The sequence below is a fragment of the Bufo gargarizans genome, chromosome 10 (assembly GCF_014858855.1).
Source record: "Bufo gargarizans isolate SCDJY-AF-19 chromosome 10, ASM1485885v1, whole genome shotgun sequence".
Classification (NCBI taxonomy): Eukaryota; Metazoa; Chordata; class Amphibia; order Anura; family Bufonidae; genus Bufo; species Bufo gargarizans.
This window is the reverse complement of record NC_058089.1, coordinates 46,055,732-46,069,921: the sequence shown is the minus strand read 5'-3', so window position 1 is coordinate 46,069,921 and position 14,190 is coordinate 46,055,732. Positions and strand designations below refer to the sequence as shown.

The window sequence follows — 14,190 nt, the reverse complement described above, 5'->3', positions numbered from 1 at the left end:
ATAATATATATATATATATATATATATATATATATATATATAATGTGACCTGTGGCATGTGCAACCTTATACGCGTGCTCTGGGCCCACACCCTGGCTGAGTTTGGTGATCTTTAAGGCCCAGGCTTGTTAACTTCCTTACTTCCAGCCGGGTTATGGATGTGTCCCCAAGCAGCGATGTGGCCAGTCACTTATTGCAGCAGTGCACTTCACTCCATCCATGGCCCTTCTGGACGTAAATAGGCCTGGGACTGGAGGACCGCCTAATGCAGCCAGAGAGAAGGGCTGAAGTGGCCGGGACCAGGCGAGGATAATTCTTGTATTAGGCCAAACATGCTAGGGCAGGGATCAGCAACCTCCGGCACTCCAGCTGTTGTGAAACTACAACTCCCAGCATGCTCCTTCCACTTGTGTGAGAGATTAGAGAACAGCCAAGCAAGTGTCCATGATGGGAGATGTAGTTTCACAACCACTGGAGTGCCGGAGGTTGCAGACCCCTGTGCTAGGGGAAAAAAATAAATAAAATAAAAATCACAGAATAAAGTGGCCTTACTGGGAGAAAATGCTCAAACCCCAAATACTGTAGCGTATTTATAACCGGGGGAGCAGATCCTCCACATGTGATCCGCTGCAGGCGGCAATCCCCAGCACAAATGCATACAATGGAGGATGCTGGCAGCGGACCACATGTACCACAAAAACATCCTACACAAGATGAAATAATATGTGGATGAAAATATAAGAGTAAATAGATCACTACAAATGGCGTACCACAATGGATACACTCTATTCTGTGATTTTTCTTGATATATATTAAATGTGCAGACGCTTATCATTGGTAACATTCTGGTGCACCTGGCAGCCCGCGTCACATGGCCTGCCATAGGTGCGGCTCGCAGCCTCTTCCCTCCTCCCATTGTATTAGTGATCTTACTTTGGAGCTATGTGGAAGTTTTGGCTGTGAGTCGGACCTTGGCACCTATCAGACAGTGTTCACACACTATAGGTAGGTTAGCAGAAGGCCCCACGCTACACTGAGATACCTTGGCGGGGTGCGCGGGTTCTGATATGTTCCTGACCGGAATATATTGGCTGAAATCTCATTTTTTAACATCAGTGTGAGGGTTAGCCTTGTATTGTCAGTTGCATATTCAATGTGGTGCACCATTAACAGTGATCTACAAACAGGGGGTAGAAAGTAAAAACTGCTAGGGGGTAGAAAGTAAAAACTAAGAAGATCCTCCACAACCTCTTTAATCTGCTCTGTTCACTTTTTCATATTTTTAAAACCTCTCGGTCACTGGTTGTCGCTCTCTGACTGCTTGTCCTGAGCAGTGATGTGTAGTCATGTAACTATCAACACAGAAAAGAATGGGGGGGGGGGGGGGGCAATATACATGTATTTATCTAGAAAGGCACAAAGTGCACTTACAGTATGGTAACACACACTTCAGTATAAACAGACATTACAGTGGCTCCTGAGCTACATGTCCCAGTTTATTTTCCTCCTAGAAGAGTAGACTGCTCGTACACAGTACTGAACACTACTAGGACATAAAAGCACAATGGAGAAGATGATATGGTGGCACAGTCAGCATACTACAAGCATTGGGATCCCACAGAATAGAAGAACATATTGCAAAGCTGTTCATGGGTCCGTTAGCGGATTGTATTCTGTCACGCCATTCCTCTGCCAAGCAGCAGGCATGGTGCAGTGACGTCATTGCGCCTGCTTGGAGGAGAATGCACTACAACTGCATGCACTTCTGCCTTCTCAAACAACTGATCAGCAGGGGTCCCAGGTGTCGGACCCCCAGCAATCAGATACTGATGACCTATTCAGAGGATAGGTCATCAGCAAAAAAAAAAACCTCTCGGAAAAACCCTTTAATTTTATTAACACTAAGGGTCTTCACTACTGTAAAGTGGACACTAAGGGGCCTTCATTAATCTAATGGGGGCACTGAACAGGACATAATTACTGTGTAGGGGCATTAAAGGGACACAACTACTGTGTGGGGTCCCTAAGGGGGCATTCTACTGTGTGGGGCCCTAAAGGTGCATCCTATTGCTTGGATACACAAGAGGCAATAGGCGTGTATAAAACAAGCATTGAGTGGAGTAAGGGGCGTGGCTTGGTGAAAGAAAAACATTTTTCAAAAGTTGGGAGGTATGCGGTCAGTGCCAGAGTTCAGTAAAATGCACATATATCATTTATAAAAGACATTTAGACCTTTTATTTTGGTGCAACATGGGCTAAAATACACAATTCTAATAATATAAAAAGATTTGACCTCCTAGACATGCCTAGGTGTACAGAACAAACAGTCAAGCAGGGTGTGAGTTTACGAGGTGTCAAAAGGGTGTGCTATTATTTATACAAGTCTGTAATACACACAATTAGAGTGATAGGATATCAAACACACTTATCAGCACTCCTGCTGCATACTGCAGCCAGGATTTTTAGCACCTCTAATAACTTTGTTCTTCACCAAAAATCTAAATAGCACTTTAGAAGTAGCTATCACAACCACTATATAATATTACTGAAATGTCAGCAGTGAGAAGACAACACATTTATATTTAGTCACCGTTTGTTATACACATTGGATAAAATGTTGGTGGTTATACCTTGTAATCTGAAGATGGCAATACACATTCGAAAACTGAAGGTTGACATCTCCCAACCTTCATACATATCCATCCTTGGCTCATCTGAGCATAAATGTGACCGGAATGGAGGGAGGGGAGATAAACTATTGCAAGACTCCCCAGGCAGTAGTTTATGTAACTGAGATCAAAAGGATCCGTTAGCAGAAATCCAAGTCAGGAGACTCCCATGCACATTAGATGTGCCGAGGGGGTTATTCCCATCTCTCTTATGGCAAAAATGTGAATAATCCGAGCAAGTGCTGGCCGGGGATGGCCAGAGTTAGCTTCTGTAACTCCCATAATGGTAAATGGGAGCTACGGTATAGGACAGCAGGCTGTTTTCAGTGCAGAAACTGCACAGCCCACTCACCCATTTCTGTAGCCATCACAGTTTGGTCCTTGCCAAAGTCACTCAGATCCTGAAGACCATATTACAATAAGCGAATATTGTACAGATTATTGCACATGCGAGCTGTGAGGAATATGGATTATTTACTGTCAGCCATGTTCCCACACCCACCATTTGCTGAAAGGTAGCAGAGGTAGTCAGCTCAACAGGGGGGCCGTGCTTCAAAGCTAGCAGATAGCAGAGGACTTCTAGCAGTCCACCAGTGTTTACAACTTTTCACACTTCCATTTAGCCAGCCAGGAACCCAGCTAATGGAACAGGAAAGACCTCTCTGCAGGAGGTCTAGTCCATTCCCCAGTTCAATGTAAATTATCAGACTTTCTGGGGCCGGCAGTTCATAAAGAAATCAGATACATATTTGTGTCCCTGTGGCCACGATGGTGGTCATGGTTTGGTGGTGGGATGCCAGGGAAGGCAGATATACATATCTCCCCACAGAAACTAAATAACGGTACCATGCTTGGACTCAAGGCAGGCCTGTTGGTTCCAGAACCATCTCCCTGTGACCTTCTGGTCTGGAGCTATGAACCCTAAAGGGTTTTGTGGGTCATTGAGCTGCCAGGATCAGCAGGGAGGGGGGAGCAGAGGCAGGAAGAGGAGAGGCCGGCTACAGTTTAAAAGGCTTCAGCCAGCAAGTGGGCGTGTCTTTTCTCTAAAGGAGGGTCACATCGTGCCATGTGTTTAGAGGGACCTGTAACCTGCTGAAATCACTGCCCTTCATGTGAATACAGCTAAGAACTCACCACCACCCAAAAGGACACATCCATCTGGTAAACTGACTTTTGTTCTGCTTAACCCTGTTTGTACCATACCACCTGTATTTGTAATCTCAGACCACTGTATATATTCCTTGTGTGTAAAGTATTATTTCTAGTGAGCCCTTAAGGCAATTAAATATATAATTTAATCTTGTGGTGTCTTGTATCTCGATCACGAATCCCCATGTCCGTGTTTCAGCCTAGTTATACGCTACCGTGGGTTGGTTTCTTACCCTATATAATCCCGTTAGCAGACCGGGCTAGTATCAAACAAGTAACTGGTGCCAGTCTTGCCGGGCTGAGAACGTGCGGTTTCACTGGGGCAGTGAAAAAGCTCCCTCAGACTCTCATTGCCCATGTGGACAGGAGGAATCTGTGAAAACTGTAGCAAGACTGACCTTACCCGCTCCTCCAGGAGGGCGTAACGTCACGCATTGGTTACCAGTGACCGTACCGTATCTCATAAGCGTGACGATGACGGCATCAGACGGGGCACGATATCGCTCACACAAGCGAAAATGAATGAGAATGTGATGTAATAAGTATGAGCGATTCAAAGACGAGCGACAAATCGTTGTTTCTTGTCCATCGTGATCTTTCATCATGCAAAAAAGATTATTACTTTGCGTTAATAGATCCGTTCGTATAATATTAAGTCGTCTACTCGCTAATGATCTCATACCTGCCTTTTGACCAGGCATCTGTCCCCTATCTTTACATGTAATAACAAGGAGCGATTCAAAACCGCGAAATTTTTCACTTGCTTCTAGCAAATGAACTTCACTTATGTCATTGCAACATGTCAATCAATGCTATTCACTTCACCTATGAATGGTTTTCATTAGATGATTTGCCGTGAAGCCGAATTTTCTCATGCTTTGTGGTAACTAAATGATTTTTCCTGAATAAAAAATAAATAAATAAAATCATACTTACCTCATCTGATTGAGCGCGATGTGCCGGCCACCACCATCTTGATTGAAGATCCCGCCCCTAGCTTTTTGCGATCAAATGGATGAGGCAAGTATGATTTTACTATAAATGTTTTAAATTTTACACTGTAATCCCATTACCAGATGCTGGGATCAGCTATGAATGCGGCATCTGAGGAATACCCTTTCATTGCACCCACTACTTGCAAAGAAATGCACTTCGTGGCAAAGTCATTTGTCACAAAGCTAATTTTTTGTAAACTTTGGCGAAGCAGCCAAATTTTATTTTTCAATACTTCTCTTATCTTTAGTTTTTATACTATGGCTAATTGGTCTATATTTCAAAGAAAGAAATTCCAGCTAAGCAGGTACTAAGAGATACAAGCCCTCATCAGATTGCTGGGTATTGCCACCAATTTTCTAATCCATGCCCTTTTCTGCCAATTCTAGCCCATCCCCCTTGCTGTTTGCTAACAATGTAGTTCCTGTGGAAAGGGCAGTTCTGCACAAGATCTTAACACCTAGTAGTATAGAGTGCAGATCCCAAATCTAGAGCCCCACAGTAGCTGTATGGCGTGCTCCTATGTTAGATACTCCCTTTCCATTTTCTGTCCTATATAATACTGTACAGCTTCATGTGTATCCTCCAATGATGATCTAGTCCCATTTCCAAGCCTTCTGTCCATCCTAACTAACATATGGACATGGACAGATCCTGAAAAGAATACCTTCCACCTTTCTCCTAATGCTTTGCTACTTCTCTTTTCCAGTGACTTGATGAGCTGTAGACAATCCTACCAAGTACCCTTTTTAAACCATCCACTGACATATTTCCTGATCATACACATCACTCTTAGAATGAAGCATGGTCACATTTCCGCTGGTGAGCAATCTCACTGTAAGGGTACAGCTACAAGTTCAGGTTTCCTGATGCAGTTTTGGAAGCAAAAACCAGGAGTGGATTAAAAAAGAGAATTCATATCTGTCCTTTATACTTTCTCTCCTTTTATGATCCACTCCGGATTCGGGCTTCTAAAAATGCATGTAGAAACCTGATTGTGTGACCAAACCCAAAGACTGGAAATATCTATATAGTGATTAAATACCTGAGGCAAATTCATTTCCTGGTCTAGCTTAAACTGGGCACATATAGAATAAAGGTAATACAGAAACTGTACTTTAATAAAAATGGGTTTGAAACAAGTTTTAAAGTATTTCTCAATGTAGTTAACAACACCATAAACCCTTAAGGGGCCTCAAGGCATCACTGAGCTGCACCCAGACAGAGGAATTCACAACTACACAGTGACTTTCTAACATTCGCTATTACATTTTCGCTTTCACAAAACATATCCTATGCCAATATCCAGCGCCACCTCAACATGAGAAGGTCTGCTCAAAATCCCCATCAACTTTTTGATCTGTTAGTCCACCCAGCAAATGACTATGTACATTAATAACCAAAGTCGCATATTCAAATTCAAAAATCCTGCAATTGCATTTCTCAAATATTACATTACAAAGTAGTCACCAATTCTAGAAAATGGAAAATGCTAATACTAGAACATGTCTAACATAGAGCACGTACAACTGACTGAACTAGATTTTACTGCTATAGGAAAAACTTTGAAACTTTTGATACACAAGATGATTAAAATAAAATTATACCTCGACGAAAGCTGAATGAGACTCGGGAAGAACAGTAACAAAGTGGAAGGATACAATCATACAAAATGGCCATTGAGAATTCTGGAGTTTCAAAAAGAAGTCATGATATTTTATAATGAGAATCACTACTCATTGATCTTACAGGCTTCCTGGCTGTAATCCTATAAAATAAAAAAAAAAAAAAAAAATCTACAGTTTTTTCCTTCACATTCAGTTATGACTAGCTGTATTGTCTCTCGAAAGTATGTTGTTAAATTTTCTAGTACATTCAGATATCCATGGTACTTATACTTGTGGTATAATTTAGGGTACAGGGAACATTGTACTTTTGCATCAGTTATCCATTTGATATGCAGCATTTATATCATCGGAATTTATGCATTGTACAGATTACGGGTACTTTCACACTTGCGTTAAACTTCAATCCATTCAGTCTGCATCAGAATGTCTTTAGTTCAGTCACTGTACAGTTTTTTGGACAGTGAGACAATATAGCAGCATGCTGCAGTATTGTCTCCATCCAAAATTCCGGAACACCTGCCGGAATGCAGGAACCAGCATTATTTTCCATTGAAATGCATTAATGCCGCATCCGGCACCAAGTGTTTGCGGAAAACGGATACGGTTTTGCAGTCTGCGCATGCACAGACCTTTAAAATTGTGAAAAAGATAAATACTGAATCTGTTATACCAGATGACCGGATCCGTCTACAAATGGTATCCGTTTGCATACAGATATCCGGATCTGGCAGGCAGTTCCGGCGACGGAACTGCCTGCCAGAATCCCAAAACACAAGTGTGAAAGTACCTTAAAGAAGCAAGAGGCTGGCGAAAGGAAGCCATTTGACTGCAGAATCAGGCAATATTTCATCTACAAGTCACGAGATCTGAAGTGTTTTAGTGACAATGACTCATTTTAAAACCATGTGACAATGTGTCCTTTGCCAGCCATCCTTGTAGAATTTGCTATGGTGTCCAACGATAATTGTGTATTTTGGGAAGTAGCCATAATATAACAAAATCCCAAAAGCCTTCATGACAGTATTTCTGTTTCTGGGTCACTTATCGATACAGTGATCCCTAAAGATACAATGGCCTCAGGATACAATATCTTCAACATACAATGGTCTTTTATGACCCATTGTAAGTTGATACTAGACTCCACATACAATGTCTCAGACTCAGATCCAACCAATCAAGGACATTTTTTCTGGTAAAATAGCTGTATTAGTTTCTAGTTATTTGTTTAATCTGTCGTAGTTACCTGCTAATTTTTCTTAAATCTTAATTTTCTCTTATCTTGGATAACATTTTGGGGCTTTGGAACAGATTACTCAACTTACATTGATTTCAACATACAATGGTTTTCCTGGAACCAATTAATATTGCAACTTGAGGGACCACTGTATTAAGATAAGCTGCTTCTATCTATGTCAAGTTGGTTAGGGGGTTGCATAATAGGATTTAACCAGTCTCTATTATAGTAAACTGTTTGGTAAGTTGCAGACAGGATTTTTTGAGGACCATAAGAATTATTCGGTTCAAACAGGCCAAGGATGGCATCCAATAATATGGTACTTACGACCAGTTATTGCACAAGCTGTCTGGCCAGTCATATAGTAGAATCATAATTTAGTTAGTCTTACTTTTCAGTAAAATCAGAATGGATTTTTGAACCATGGAAAGCCATATAAACTGCTTTACTGATTTTGTTACACATGTTGGAAAGAAAACTGCCAGCATATTTTCCATTTAAGGGTCAGATCATGACCATAGCAACACAGATTGTGGGACTCAAGTTGAGAATTTAATGTTCCATTCATGAATTTGGTGCAAATAAATAAACCTACACCAATCTCTATTGAAGAATGTTTTGAACACGCTTAGGGTGTCCTTTACACACGGGAGACCTTTCTGCAGGAATTTCTTTGAAAATCTATTCCTGATGAGTTCAAAGTAAAAAGTCAACTATGTTCAGATGATAAAGTTCCTTCCACAGCGGATTTGAGAAAGCTTGAGAAGTGGCATGTTACAACTTAGAAGCTGATTTCATGAGAATAGGAAAGGGGTAAAATACATCAATGAGTGAGAGGAGTGTATCTATCCACCACCAAAAAGACCCGGTTCACACAATTTTTCTACTAAGATGGCACTGCTTTTTCTGCTGATGGGTTTTGCTGTATGAACTAAGTTAAATTGATTTTCAGTAGCAGAAATTTTTGCAACAAAGTTTGCCGCCCGTGAAAGCAGGTTCAGATGAGCAGATAAATGTTACAATTCGAACGCTAACGATTCATGTTGGACAATAAGGGTGTAGTTTAAATGTATGTAGCGACTGGACAACTGTACTGAAAATCATAGTTAAACTGTTGCAAAATCGGTTATGCAAACAAATTATCCTTTGTCGTCATTGAATTGTGGTAGGGTAAAGGCGTATCGTGTGATCTTTCGGCAATGTGAAAAACATGAGTTTTTTTTATTGAAAATCATAGCTGTCAACACAGTGAACAATCCTCAATTAAGTGAGTAAACGATCACATGCCAACAAATTAGTTCACGATAATCTCTGCATGAAAACGCTGGTCTGTCATTGGATTTAATCTACTCATCTCAAATCTTCATTAGATCCAAGAACTAATGCTTCCACACTCAGACTAACAGGTCACTCAGGCAAAAGTTGCTCAATTTAGGGGCTCCAGGACTCTTCATTGAGACAAGCACCAATAAGTAACCAATATTATAAGAAACAATGGGCATTTACCATATCTTCTCCTGGCACAAAGGATAAGTGTGTGTATTCCAAATAAGAACTGTGCAGTTACAATTTATCAGATAAGAATGTCTTTCTACATGAATGATCCTGCAAGTAACCATTAAATGAATTAAGAAAAAGATATGGATTAGGCAATAGGAGTTGTGTTTACTATGGGTGAGGTCAAATTAATGCCCTATTCACTCCCACACCAAGTCACTGTTATGGATAATCATACAAGGCATTAAGGTCCCTTTACACCATTCAATCAAGCAGATGATTGTCGCGAAGGAAGTGTTTACATGCAGCGATCTCCTCCGCAGTATGGGGGAGGAGCGATCGCTAATACCACTGCTCGTCACCATACAGATTCATTGTTTGCCGGCAGCAGAGGCTGTTTAGATGGCACAATCTGCTGTCAGCAAACGATAATTTAGGCGACCAGACGAAAGATGGGATCACCAGATCAGCTGCACTTTTACACTGCGAGATAATCACTAACGAGTTTTTCTATGAATGCTTGTTAGCGATTATCTGGCCGATTTTTGCCCTTTACATTGAAAAGTCTAGTGTTTTATGTAGGTTTTTATAGATTTGCGCTACAGATAAATCATGAACTACAATGTCTCAGATACCACAGAAAATTAACAAGGGTTTCCAGGCACTGTATTGAGCTACTTGTAAATACTTGAAGGGGGTTTTCTGAGACTTTAATACTGACTACCTATCCTTACGATAGGTCATCAGTACCTGATAGGTAGGGGTCCGACACCCGGGGCCCCCACCTATCAGCTGTTTGAGAAAGCAGTGGCGCTCACAGTAGTACTGTGGTCTTTTAACAGCTTTCCCTAGGCCAGTGACATCATGTTCATTGGCCACATGGCCTAGACGCAGGCCTTAGTGGCCCGCAGTATTTCACCCTTTGACCCCCATTCTGCTTGTTAAAAAAAAATAAAAAATACTTGCCTCCACTTGCAGGCAGAGACACACTCTTCAATGGATGCAGCAGGAAAGGACCTGCGCTCCAAGCATGGTGACGTCATCACACTGGGAACATCAGGTCCTGCTGCATTCAGTGAAGAGCCAGTGTCTGTGTGTGCAAGTAGTTGAGGTATTATTATTTTCTTTCTTTAATTTAACTCCTGAAAGTACCCATTTCTATTGGCTGTTAGACGGTTGCACTGCCGTCTAAACAGCTGTTAAAAATTGCCCCGTTGATGTCAATGAGGTCCGCGTGGCCGTGGAAAAAGCCAAAAATAGGACATATACTACTTTTTGATGGGCCCTATTCACTGGCCATTAAAAAAACACGTGACTGTTTTTAATGACTTCAATTAGTTCTAAAACGGACGTGTGAAGGCCAAAACAAGGCTGTTCTTCACAGTAGTGTGAATGTAGCCTTACTTTCTCTCCTTTATAGAGCCACTCCTGATTTTGGCTTTCAAGACTGCCTCAAGAAGCCTGAATGTGTGGCCGTACCCTAAGACATGTACTTGTAATGTGAGAGTTAATTGACAAAGTTACTCATCTCCAGTTTAGCTATTGGCAGAACCACACCCTGAATCTTGCTCTCTCTTCTCGGCAGGATTATCAGCTTAGAAGGACAGAGAAGTTACACGTCACTGGATGCTCCTTTTAGAATTACTGATATCTTAAATGTGGCATTGTAGAGCATGTGTGCTTCTGAGTATACGTGGCGGAGTACCATTTATATTGTCTATTGCCCTGTATCTGAATTCAGGTTTAGCAGTAGAGCTACATCTTTCTCTCCTGAAACACAACTGGTAAAACTTGTGTTGCTGCTTACATTGGTCACACTGGAAGGCGGTGTAAAGACAGATGCAACTACATATTTACACCTATAGTGACACACACGTGTGCAGCCCTACAGTGTGTTCCCCTTGTGAATTCCTGCCACCCCTCCTCCTCCCCCTCATAAACCCCCTCCTCTTCTCAAACTACAGAACTGCTGTGACTCACTCTGCTCCCAAACCAACATTCCTGAAGGATTCTGGAGAGAGGCCAATACTTCCAGACACACCCTGAGCACAGCAATATACAGAGGAGAGCCATAATATACAGACCAAAGCAGTGAGGAAACCAACAACCAAGCCGAGCTTTTAGTCACATCATGAATAATAAATATACAGACTACATTTATTTTTTAGCTTGAGTCTCCCCCTCCTTCAGCACACCCTTATTTCCACATAGCAGGAGCTGCCAAGATGTTTTATGAGGGTGAAGGAATGTTTTCAACCCAAATGTGTCCCTTCTCAAGTTTTATCTGCTTCAGCCCTTAGCAGCTAGTTTTTGAGGCCAAAAGCTTTCAAACATGTTGAATAAAAAGTTATTAAAAATATATTTAACACATTGGAGCCCCTAGAGTTATAGCAATGGGCTCTTTTTCCGCCACCATTGCGAAACCGTTTAACTCTTTAGTTCAAGCATTCATCATAGAAGAGTTTATGCTCTCAACTCAAGACTCAACTTTGCCATCAACTTTTAAGGTCTACAGAGAATTCTTCTCCCACCAGAAAACTTCCTGCATCACAATTTCTCCAACCCATGTGAAAGAGAACCCCATGCCTTAGACATTTTTCGGAGCAGATAACACACCTTTTCTCTCAATACACCTCTCATGGCATTTACACCCGGAATTTTAAAAGAGGTGATTCTGCCAATCGGAATCAATGACATGAACCCCTCCCTTCCAAGGAAACACGCTGAGCGCTTATGTGCGCCACAAGAATCAACATTCATATAGCTGCCATGTAATAAATTACTGAGCATACTCTTAGCTTACTGCAGATCTATGAGCAAGGGACAGGGTAAAGTATAGGAAACGCTTGCATATAACAGCACAAATGCAATCTATAAAAGAGTAAAAGGTCAAATTCTCACTAAATGTGATCACATTCTGGTATAGAAGTAAACAAAGTATATAATAAGATCAACCACAACACTAGCCAAAGAATAGTAAGTAAAAAAAAAAAAAAAAGATAAACATTGATAATACTGTAAAACTGCTGCAAGCACTCTCTGCTCATAAGACTAAATGTATAACTACTTGGCTGTGTTATGTATGCAGAGGTATAGATCTACACACGTAGTCCTCCCCCCCCTTCCAAAATCTCCGCCAGAGGAGGGTGTGGCGCCTCAAACTTCTGTCTTGTAATAGCCGCAGAATCCAGTCCAAAGCAAACAAGGGCAATAATGCAGAAAGTGGGATTATTTGAAGATAATATACATGTATATATCCACTTGCAGGTAAGGAGACACATACACCCGAGCCTATCCCTGTACACACCCCACTCACTAGTCTGGCTTGTATGTGCGCATACGTGCAATGCCTCCATGACCCTCCAACATCATATATACCATCGTCCTCTGGAAAAGCAAGAAGAAACGTCCTGCAACTTCCACACAAAAAACTTCAGAAGAAGGAAAGCGAGTTCCTGGAAGACGCTGTGCACAGAGGCAGAAGCTGCAGACGGGTTACCTGTGTGGTCCTTGGCTGGCACAATAAGTGCAGGGAGCCAGCGGCTCTGGTCTGCCTCGGGTAAGCAGAGCGAAGTGATGAGAGCAGGCAGGGCAGGGCTGCTATACTGCACAGTCTGGGTGTGTCTGTGTCCAACCCGGAGAGGAGGCTGAGCCTGCCCTGCCCAGGGCTAGAGCCTGCTGTGTGTGCTCTGCTGCTCCCATCTATGGGCCACTGGCAGGGAACTACCAGTACAAGAAACTTCCAATACTCAATAAAACTGATGTAAAGGAAAACCGTGCCCCTTTTGGAGGGCAAGTTCCTCTATCCTTCTTTGGTTCTCCAGGCTTTTTCCTATTGATGACCTGTCCTCAGGATAGGTAATCAATATCAGATCGGTGGGGGTCCAACTCCTGTTTGAGGAGATGGCACGCAGTGCGCAAGTGCGTCTCTCCTTCTGCTGTATGTCTATGGAACAGCAGCAGCGGACAGGAAGAGAGACGGTAGATGCCACGTGCACACTACGCGTGCCATCTTCTCAAACGGCCGATCAGCGGGGGTGTCGGGTGTCGGAACCCCACCGATCTGATATTGATGACCTATCTTGAGGATCGGTCATCAATATGAAAAAGCCCAGAGAACCCCTTCAAATGTCCCTCTTTTTTACCTGGGGAATTAAACGGATTATCTGACACTAACAAATGCTTCCCCCATATGCCGGGTCCCTCACACTGATTCTACTTACCTGGCTCCCCGCTCCTCTTGGTGCTCCTGGTCCCCACACCACAATGGGTGACACTAAGACAGCTCGGGGAGCCAGGCAAGTAGAATCAGTGTGAGGGTCCTGGGATATGGGGAGCATTTGTTAGTGTCGGATAACCCCTTTAATGCATGAATTTGCATTAATACATTTACTAATTGTCTCCTTACTAAAGTGTCTGTATGGTTTCTACCTGTATATTTGACCATAACTTCATTATTTTGTGCAATTTGGACCTTACTGTATTTTTGGATGATTTATGATCTAATATTTAAATAGTTTTGAAGAGCAAGAAATAAAGTTGTCCGAGGGGCTCTACATGCTGTAAAAAAATAAAGGAACTTAATCACCTAACCGATCCCCAGTGGCTGCAGTTGTGACGGAGTCAGTAATTATGCTTTGGGCGGAGTTAGAGGCGTGGCCTAGTATGAAAAAAATGCCCATAATGCACACCGCACATATTGTCCCTCTTTACGATTTTCAAAAGTTGGGAGGTATGGAAAACTGACCAATACCAATCAGATCCTACCTTTCCTTTTCAGAACTGCTTTGGAAGGTGAGATTGGCTTCTATGGGGAACTAAACCGGTTTTCCTTTACACCAGTTTGATAATACTCCCCCAGCAACTTTGGCCACGACACAAGTTGCATGTCTAAGAAATTACAGCATTGTCATTCTACAGTACTGTACATGGCAGGATAATTAAAGTGAATTTGGTTGCATTGTGACTCGTAAGTTGTCGTGTTATTGGGTCACTAGTTGCGATGCTGCAGCGCGACACT

At 42.2% G+C, this 14,190-nt stretch overlaps 1 protein-coding gene across 1 annotated transcript in view; it reads right to left on the bottom strand.

Moving 5' to 3' along the window:
- AHNAK (AHNAK nucleoprotein) overlaps positions 1-12,797 on the bottom strand; it is a 63,916-nt gene extending 51,119 nt beyond the window's left edge. The window contains exon 1 of the mRNA XM_044270289.1: positions 12,670-12,797. The gene's annotated coding sequence lies outside the window, so the exon portion shown is untranslated. The remainder of the gene's footprint in view (positions 1-12,669) is intronic.
- Between the last annotated feature and the right edge of the window lie 1,393 nt (positions 12,798-14,190).